This window comes from Miscanthus floridulus, chromosome 16, assembly GCF_019320115.1.
Source record: "Miscanthus floridulus cultivar M001 chromosome 16, ASM1932011v1, whole genome shotgun sequence".
Taxonomy (NCBI): Eukaryota; Viridiplantae; Streptophyta; class Magnoliopsida; order Poales; family Poaceae; genus Miscanthus; species Miscanthus floridulus.
Window position 1 is genome coordinate 64,401,391 of NC_089595.1, and position 10,503 is coordinate 64,411,893.

Sequence of the window (10,503 nt, forward strand, 5' to 3'; positions counted from 1 at the left end):
GCCGCCTCCTTCTAGGCAGCCTGCCAGGCCCGGCCTACCGCCCCCTTGGGAAGGTGCGGCCGGGACTTGTACCTCCCAAGCCCCTACGGAACGAATGAACCAAAATCAAAAAAGAAGAGGGGCAGAGGAAAAAGCACGAGCAAAGTGATGGAGCGTACCAGCGAGGGCACGATCGAGGCATTAAATGGTATGGGTTTTCCCACCACCGTCTTGTTAGGCCTCAGCTGCAGCACTCGGCCAACGCGACTACAGATCTCATTGTCCGGTAGCTCCTCCGGTGACGCGCGGTCGGGGTCCGACCGACCATCGTACTTCCACATCGGGTGCGTCCTCTCCGCCAACGGCGCGACCCGGCGGTGGTAAAGGGTGTGGAACACCCGCACCCCGTCAAGGCCATCCCTTATGAGCTTCCAGAGCTCCTCCTCGATGGCCTCCACCTTGTGCCTCTCCGTGTGGGCGTAGCCCCATGACTAACTCTTCTGCTTCACCAGCCTCCCACCGGTAAATGCTGGAAATGGTGCCCTCGCCAGATTCCTAATGTAGAACCACTCCCCATGCCATCCCTAGTTGGAGTCACATGGGGAGTACGCGGGATACGATCCTCCCACGCGTGGCTTCCGCTGCAAGGCGAAGCCTCCGACCGGAGCGATCTCGGCCGAACTCCAGTCCACCTTGGCTCTCCCAGAGAAGAAGAGCCGAAAGAGGTCCACGTGCGGCTCCATCTCGAGGAAAGCCTCGCAGACGGTGACAAAGCCAGTGATGTGTAGCACCCCCATCGGGTTGAGGTGCTGCAGTTCCAGACCCCACTCGTTGAGGAGCCCGTGCAGGAACCAGTGCGCGGGGTATCCTAATCTACGCTCGTGGAAAGTAAGGAAAGACACCACCTCATCGGGACGAGGTTGTGGGAACTCCTCCTTCTCGGGGACCCTCCAGTGCGCCACCTCCTGCGGCGGAAGAAACCCCTTCGCGACGAATGCCTCCAGCACCGACGCCCTCACGGTGGACAACCTCCAGTCCGACATTTTGTGAGTACCTCTCTTCTCCCTTGCTCTCTCCCCTTCTTTCCTAGAAACCTCCGCAGCCCTCAGGAACGCTCACGGCAAAGAGGAGAGAAGGCGGTGGCAGACAAAGAATAGGAAAGAGAGCGGAACGAAAACCTTCTCCCCTCTCCTACTTAAGGAAAAGGGAGCGGCGGTTACGGAGGGACACACCGATCAGGGAAGCTGGAACGACGGGGCGAGATTCTTTCTCTTTCTTTCGTTTAATGCAGATAAGACGTACCCTGCTCGATGGAACAGCTCCTAATCGGACGGGACGTGGCCTGGCCATGGCCCACCACTACCGCACGATCAACCACTACCATGCGCCGGGCATGAAAACCAAAGCGCCACCGCACGTAGATGACTCCCTGTCTCCCCAGGCCAGACCTAGAGAGATCCAACAGCGAAATCTCTACCTAGAGAGATCAACCAGCCTCCTGAGTCGATCGATTCACTCAGGATAAACACCTGAGATACAGGTCCCGGTCGGACGTCTCCTACTGGAGCTCTTCGAACCCTGTCTCTCAGGTCGCCAAGGTGAGCATGTGTTCATTAATACAAACAGTTCACACAAGGGCTAACCCACGATTGACAAGGGCAGGTACCGGTCGGACGTTTCCAACTGGAGCTCTTCGAACTCCGTCACTCTAGTCGTGCAGGCACCACCACACGAAATCTCCACCGAGACAACCAGACCTCCCTGAGTCAATCAAGTCACCCAGGATAGATCAACTAGCCTCCTGAGTCGATTGATTCACTCAGGATAAGCACCTGAGATACAAGTAGGAAGCGAAGGGGCGCCCCATGCGGGCCATGCCGACTCCGTCTCAAATGACGAGCATGGGTCCCGATCGGACATTTCTGACTGAAGCTCTCCGAACCCCGTCTCTTAGGTCATCAAGGTAAGCATATGTTCATTAAATATAAAATTGTTCACACGAGGGCTAACCCACGATTGACAAGCGCAGGTCCTGGACGAACATTTCCAACTGGAGCCCGACGAACCCCATCTCTCCAGTCTTCAAGGTAAAACACTATCAAAGCCCCTCTATTTTCAATTTAAAACATTCATACACCCATACGCGCATTTCATTCCATACGCCTGAATCCCCCAGACGGTTAGGGCATGAACCGCCCGGGGGCTCAGGAACTAAGCATCGCACATGCAGCGAAATGCATCAGAACGCTCCGTGTTGCACCACGAAGCGGCGGCTTGCCTCATTCGATATGAGCAACCGAACAGAGCCAGGGGAGAAAACCGTAGATGAGCACTGTGCGGCCTTTGCCCGGTCTGGCAAACCGGGTCATCTCAACCTTCTCATTCGATCCTGAACCTCTCGCCAAGCCCATAGAATCTCCATCGAGGGGAGGCCATTAGGCCACCAGGGTCGGTCTCCGGAATGACCTAGGCGTCTGCCGGGCTGCAGGTAAAGGAGTAGTGGAATGCCACAAGAGGGCAATGCCGACCCCGTCATGAATGACGGACCCGGATTCCGCTCGATCACACCCGTTAGCGAGCTCACCGAGCTAGTCTTTGAGCCCGAGCGATTGGGACAGGCGACGAAACTTAGCCCCTCCGGTTGTGAGGAATCGGATGGGGTAGCGCAAAAAAGAACTCACAACCCCCATGAAGGCCCGACAAGGCTCGGGGGCTTAAATGCCATGGGACCGCGACTCCGAACTCGCGTCGACGGGATAGGCGACATCTGGCTACAGCTCTTGGGACTGCGACTCCTAAACTCGCATCGATGGCATAGGAGACATCTGGCTACGGCTCTTGGGACCGCGACTCCTAAACTCGCGTCGATGGGATAGGCGACATCCAGCTATGGCTCTTGGGACCACGACTCCTAAACTCGCGTCGACAGGATCGGCGACATCCGGCTATAGCTCCTGGGACCGCGACTCCTAAACTCGCATAACGGCTTCACTAACTAAAACTAACTCTCTCGATCCACGGTGAGCACCGACGTCTGGGTCTGCTCGTGACTCCACCTTACCCGATCCCACGGCGTGCACTGACGCCAAAGATCGAACTCTGCTACACCCAAAACTAAACTTCCTCACCCGATCCCCAGCGTGCACCGACACTGGGATCAATAAGTTCTGTCTCAATCCAATCCCCGCGCTTAAAAACACCTCGGCTTCACAACGACGCCATGGTTAAATAAAATCACGTCTTAAAACTCAAAACACGCGCACCCACAGACACAACACAAAGAACCCCCTAGCCGGTTCCGCCCGAACCACCCTAGGGCTCGGGGGCTACACCCGTGGGTGCGCACGCGCGCACCTGCCAGCAAGACAAAAAATCCTCTAGACGATTTGGCTCAAATCGCTCGGGGGCTCGGGGGCTCCTGTCGGGTTCATAAACCTAGGGTCCCTCGAGGACCGCCTTCCACGCCCGGGCTCGGCCCAAAAAACTAAAACACAGCGGACCAGAAGGGAAGACCGGTCGTCGACTGGAAGGTCTACCCTTAAGAACAGGCGCCCGCTCGTCAACTTCTTCGGCCCACCTCTCCGACCGGAGCACTCGCTTCAGACACCAGCTGTCTCCAAGCAGTCTCTCCAATCGGAGGGCTTGTCCCAAAACGCTGCTTCGTACTCTGACCCAGCGACTCCGACCCCATGACCGAGGCTCGTAGGAAGCCTGCTCACTGCTCTTCTCCGACCGACGCACCGAGAGCCGACTGGAGTCATTCGACCGGGGGCTCCCCGTCAGAAGGAACTAGAAGACGTGCGGAGAAAGGCAAGGCATGGCTCACAAGTCAAAACCACTGTACCAGGGACCATACCCTACATGAAATAGTGCTCTGCAGCCACCCTGACACAAAATATTGAAGGGGCCGCTAGAAACTCCCATATGGTAAGCCCCCCGCGTGTCTCTGGACATTGATCGTGGTATGGGCTCCAGGATTTGCCATACCGGGTGAACATAGCGCGGCTCCTCACATGCCCCTAGGCATCCAGAAGTATTTGTAGGTACCAGTGTCCATCCTTCCTGAAGAAGATAGCTTGACCCCCCGTGCACATCTGACATCCTACAGCGACCTCGACAGTATTGGGGGGCTTCAACCACTATCCAGTTTTTATCACCGTAGGCAGCAAGGCTTAGAAATATCTGTACTCTCTCCTTCTCACCTGTAAAAGCCATCCCCTTCATCTATAAAAGGGGATGCGCTCCCTCCAACGAGGGGAGATCGACTTCACAAAGCTCAGACTCACTAGATCGACATCAACCCCTTACAACCGCAGGACCACCAAGTTCCGACCGCAACCCTTCTGGTCAGAGCCATCCGAACCTCTTGTATACCCCCTCCTTTCTCCTTCTCGTTTGTAACCCCACTACAGACTTCGAGCACCTGGGCTCAGGAATAAAGTCACCAACCGACCCCGACTGGACGTAGGGCACGTTGTCTGAACCAGTATAAATCTTGTGTCATTGAGTGCTAGGCCACCTCCGATCATAATGTACAGGAAAACTACAAATATTTACTAGTTGGTCACTTTCTGCACCGACAGGTACATTAATTAATTATGAGACATAGATTTGAGAACATAAAACCAAAGAAGCAAACATGAGAACTTCTAGTTTAACTCTAAATAAAATGCTACTCCCTCTGTTCCAAATTATTAGACTTTTTAGCTTTTCTAGATACATTGCTTTTGCTATGCACTTAGATATACACTATGTCTAAATACATAGTAAAAGAAATGTATCTAGAAAAGCCAAAATGTCTTATAATTTGGAACGCAGGAAGTACAAAATATGCCTACCAAGAAACACCATGCAGCATTATTACAAGTAAACATTGCTCGAAGTCCAACAATAGACCATGACTACCACCAGCGCATATAATGCTAACAGAACAAACTGAACTAATTAATCCTGCTGGCATATTTATTCTGCAGTTTCCATAAACATCACACTTTTAATCACTTCCACTAAACACTTTTGAATAACTTGTTGGAAGGAAGCGGACTTTTCAAGCTGACTGTTTCTTCATTCAATCCGAAATTCAAATATACATGGCATCATTGAAAGAGAAACACTACTTGTGATATACACATTATAGATGAAGTAAGTTTTTTATTGAACATGTAGGAGAGCTGTATATCTTTGTATTAAGAATGGTAAAGAACCCTTTTAAGACACCCGAAGCACACACTAACACTAACACACCCAGGACCTAACATATCATTCGTGTTACATGAAGTAATTGTTTAAACAGAATTTGAGAACAAGATTCTCAGTGTGTTTCCCATCACCAATTATTACTATAAATTCCCATTATCAATTATTACTATAAACAAAAGTTTGTCAAATCATAACAAATATCTCAGAATTCTAAAATTAACAAACCCAATCAATAATAAAATTAACGAACAGGCTAATATTATTAGCAAAAGGGACAATAACCAACTTTCAACTCTGGAAACATATTCTATTTATCCACAATCGTATTCTGATTGACAATATCATCAGGGAGCAATGTTCTACAGAAATAAATGAGAACCCAAAACAAATAATAGATGGAATCCCCAATACAACATTACTGATTATCGCCATCCCGTTCCTGATATCGCTGATCGGTGATGGGGCATAATCGGAAGGGCCGGTGGGTATGTTGTACATCGCTGTGTCTGTCCCTGGCAGAGGAGTCTGGATTGGGGTCTGCAATGGTGTCTGAAAACAAATACAAATAACTCATCCAGAACCTCGCGTCCCAATTGCGTAGATCGGGAAAAAATTTAAGGTGTAGCAGACGAGTGATTCGGTCTCACCGGCGGGAACAACATGTCAGCGGTCGGGGTGGCGTACTCCTCGGATGTTGCCTCGTACGGCACGTTGAGATCGTGCACGGGCGGTGTCGTGCCGGTGGTGCCTCCGGCGGACGCGGCAGCAGCCTTGGTTCGGTCTATGTTCCCCGAGATCGCGCCACAGTGCAGCATTTTCATCTCCCAGAGCTAGGGTTTTCTCGGCCGGATCGGAGAGACAACCGTCAAATTGCTGAAATCAAGAAAAATTGAAGGGGACGAGAGCTGGGGATCGATAAATCAGAGGTTTACAGCCTGGAGCTCGTTTAGGACGGCGTCGCCGACTCCGTAGGTGATGAAATCCTCGCGGACCTGGGAGATGATGTCATCAATGACAGAGATGTAGACGGTGGAGAGTGGAGACGTTGCTGCTCGCCATGAGGATAGGATTGGCTTCGGTGGAGGAGGGGCGGGGGATGCGGTGGAGCGGTAAATAGGTTTGCATCCGGTGTCGTCACAGAGGAGTTTGGATACTGCTTCCATTCCTAAAATAAGTGTCGTATTTAGTTTCCGTACCATAAATTTAACTAAAATTATAGAAAATATGTGTAATATTTATATCTTCAAATAAATTTATTATAAAAATACATTCATCGATCTATCTAATGATATTAATTTTGTACCATAAATATTAATATATATATATATAGTCAAACTAGAAAAATAAACGGTTGCAGCAGCAACTGCTTATTCGTGCAGCCAAATAATTTGAGTTATTTGAGGATGGAGGGAGTACAAGCCAGGTGGTGGGTCATGGACGGGCACGTGTGAAGCGGCGCGAGTGAGAATGCGGGCAGCAGGCGGAGACCTCGAGGGAACAGGCAGAGGGAGGTGGTAGATCCTATTTTTTGGGTTGGCAGCGAAGTTTCTGGGGTCCAGATTGATGTGATCTTTGGCGAAGGAGCGGGTGACGTGGTCAAAGGATGAGGGGATGAATTTCGGTGTATAAAAGCAAAGAGAATGGTAGATGGTAGATGACCAGTTGCGTCAACATATGACCATTGATGTTCTAAGATGACACTAGCGGCAGATGCGACGGCAGAATTTACTCAAATCAACAATAATAAGTGTCTGTTTAGATACATTAGCTAATTACTAGCTAGCTAAAAATTAGCTTTAGTGTATCCAAATAAAAAACTAATAGATAGGCTAATTTTTTAGTCAAGTCTCCAACTAATTGATTTTGGATAGTATCATAAGCTCAGTCACTTCTTGTTGAATAAGCGTAAGGGACAAAGGGGACACACGGCGCTCAAACTTGATATTAGTAAGGCTTACGACACTGTGAAATGGTCTTTTATGAGAAGCATTATGGACAATATGAGGTTCGCGGAAAAATGGACTAACCTCATTACGGAGTGTGTCACATTGGTGTCTTTTAGGGTGAAGATGAATGATGACTTGTCCAGGTATATCACACCAGAGAGAGGGCTCAGATAAAGGGACCCTTTATCCACATATCCCTTTATCCACATATCTATTCCTGCTCTATGTGGAGGGCTTCTCAGCTCTGCTGAACAAACTGAAGGGGAAGGCCAGATCTTGGGAATAAAGATTTGTAAAGCAGCGTCTAGCATTTCTCATCATCTTTTTGTCAACGACTGATTGATCTTGGTTCGTGTATATAGGGAGGAGGCTTGCAGCTGCAACATATTTTGGAGTTGTATGAAAGATGCTCGGGACAAATGATTAACAGAGCCAAGTCGGTTGTTCTGTACAGCAAGAACACGAAGGCAAGAGATAGGGAGGATGTTCAGGAGGTGTTGAATGTTACACGTGAGACAACAAATGAGAATTACTTAGGCTTACCTTGCATGTGGGGAGGTAAAAAACCGATGCTCTTGCATATCCGAAGGATCGCATGTGGAAGAGAATTCAAGGGTGGAAGGAAAATTTTCTATCAAGGGCCAGCAAGGAAGTTTTGATCAAGGCAGTTGCACATGATCCCAACTTTTGCCATTGGATGTTTTGACTTGACAAATGATCTGTGAGATCAAATAAGCGCTATGGCGTGTCGGTATTAGTGGAATCAACAGGATGGACAACATAAGGTCGATTGGTTTAGCTAGGAGAAGTTGATGAGACCAAAGGAGGGAGGACTTGGGTTTCGTGACATATATGCCTTCAATTTAGCAATGTTAGCTAAGCAAGGATGGAGGTTGGTGCAGGATCTAGGCTCCCTTTGTGCCAGAGTTTTACAAGCCAAGTACTATGCGGGAACGACATGCTTGCAAGCAAAGCCAAGAAGTGGAATGTCGTATCTATGGCGTAGCATCCTGTGAGGAATCAACTTGGTGAGAAAGGGCATGATATGGCACATTGGAGATGACTAGAATCTAAACATTTGGATGGATCTGTGGATACCGTGTGAGTGGTCTAGGAGACCGGTCACACCACAAGGAGAGAATTTATGGTGTGTTTGGTTTGTGGAGTCACCCCATGCTTCATGAGGTGATGCATCATGAGTTTATCCTATGAATTTTGGTGGAATCAACTCATTCTTCGCCGCTGCCCTCACTTCTCGCTTGTCCTACCTTTCCTCCTCCCATCCTGCTCCCTCCTTCCGGTCCGGCTCCATCCCTTTCCCTATCCTGCCTCGCTTTCAACCAACCTACTCGAACCTTGGGCGGACTTATAGTTGCCCATCGGTGTCAGTGTTTCGAGTTACCAACTAGTAAATTTCTAGTATTGCACGTCTGGCTCGGATGGTGAGCTTAGAGGGCATGAGGTTTATACTGGTTTGGGTAGAAAGTCCCTACGTCTAGTTCGTTGCTGCTGCTCGTGTTACTAGCACTGAAAGTTTGTAGTAGGGGTTACAAACGAGCGAGAGAGGGACACGTCCCAAGTCTCTGATGTGCATGTGCTCCTAAGGTGTGTTAGGGCATGTGTTTTGATGTCTACAGCAGTGTAGAGTGGTGAAACGACCTCCTCCTAGGACATCCTGCTTCCCCTTTTATAGATGAAGGGAAAGAGCAGGTTATAGAGAGAGAAAGTGGGAGAAGAGCCAAGGAGAGGAAGGCTTCCAGGATCACTGGGCCTTTCTTTTCCTTTATGCGGGTCCCATCGACACTGTAGATGGTGATAGGGACAGCTCCACGCCAGGCACCTATTCACCGCTGATGCCACGCCCCGGCATTGTCAGTGGGTCATAATGTCCCATTTCGTCCCGGCAGGCGACGCGGCGAACCAGCGTGCTGGTCAACGGCTGTACAGGGAGTAGGCAGCATAGTGACCATGCGTCCATCACTATTGGTGATGTGAGTTCCCTAGAGTGACATGTCATGGACACGGGGCATGTTGAGATTGCCCGCTCCCTCCACGATGCTAGAAGTTTGACCTTGGATTGTACTTTTCTGGCCCGTAGTGGTTGGCGACGGTACGGGCTTCCGTCAGGAGCCACGCCTAAGGGGTCGGGCGAGACAGAGCCCTCGACCCAGAGGCTGAGAGAGGCGGAGCCCCCGACCTAGAGGTCAGGCGAAGCGGGGCCCCTAGCCTAGAGGTCGAGAGCGGCGGAGCCTGCCCCCAAAGGTCGAGCGAGGCGGAGCCCTCCCCTAGAGGCGAGGCGAGGCGGAGCCCCCAACCCAGAGGCCGACGCGAGGCGGAGCCCCCAACCTAGAGGTCGGGCGAGGTGGAGCACCCGACCTAGAGGCTGGGCGAGGCAGAGCCCACCCTAGAGGTTGTGCGAGGTGAGGCCCCCGACCCAGAGGTTGGGCGAGGCAGGGCCCGCTCCCCAGAGGTTAGGCGAGGCGAAGCCCACGCACCTGGGGATCGGTTGGAGCTGTAGTCGCACTCTTGACTGCTCGGATGAATCAATGTCGATGACCATTAGTTCCTCCTCTTTGGGTACCCTAGTATTGGTCCCTAAGAGTAGCCCCTGAGCCTGTGGAGGAGTAGAATACTCCTTCAAATGCTTTTCCGAACGGGAGGACTCTGAGGGTATAAGCCTTCTTTTGTCGCCCACAACGTGTCCTGGGGACGACGATTCCCTTTTGTCATGATCGGACCCCTCGGGGGTATAACTGTGAGATTTGGTGGGTTGGAAAAGGTCTTTCCAGATTCCAACCCCTACGGGGGTCTGTCGTTCTGTGACCGCGCGTTCGGTCTCCTTATGAGTCCAACTTCCCTCGAGCCCCCGCCCGTAGCAGGGGTCCAGTCGAGGGTCGACTCATCTTTGTGATTGTCTTCCCTCAAGCATTTTTTTGATAAAAATGGAGGGGTTGGGCCGTGCCATGATTTTCCTCTATGGACGAATCATGGTGCTCGGTGAACTGTTAATGGGCTAGTCCGAGCATGGCCCCAGCATCCCGTTAGCGGGGGTCCACCTTGGGTCCACTAGGGACCGACTCTAGATTCTCAACAGTCAATCCATATAGTTCTCAGGTCCGTTCGACCGGACCCGAGGGCTCTCTGCCTTTCTTTGAGAGAAAACCATGGATCGTATCTGCCCGAGACTCAAACGTGGGTCGGGATGCCCGCGGTGCTCGTGCGCCCAGGAACTAGCCGCTAGCAGGCCCATCCCTTTCCACCCCTCACTCTAAAGGTGCCTAGAGCGGTTGTCGAACCCATCAGTCGGCCAACCTTTGAACTCCTGGGCCTAGACGGGTTGTAGGAGCGTTTCCAGCTCCGTATCCCTCTTACCTATGAT

The 10,503-nt window shown here is 51.0% G+C and overlaps 1 long non-coding RNA gene across 1 annotated transcript; it reads right to left on the reverse strand.

Annotated features, from left to right (window-relative positions):
* Positions 1-5,456: 5,456 nt before the first annotated feature.
* Positions 5,457-6,300, reverse strand: LOC136514073 (uncharacterized). The gene is made up of 2 exons (XR_010773521.1): positions 5,826-6,300; positions 5,457-5,727 (listed from the first exon to the last, which is right to left on the reverse strand). It is a non-coding gene; the product is annotated as an uncharacterized lncRNA (long non-coding RNA).
* Positions 6,301-10,503: the final 4,203 nt, after the last annotated feature.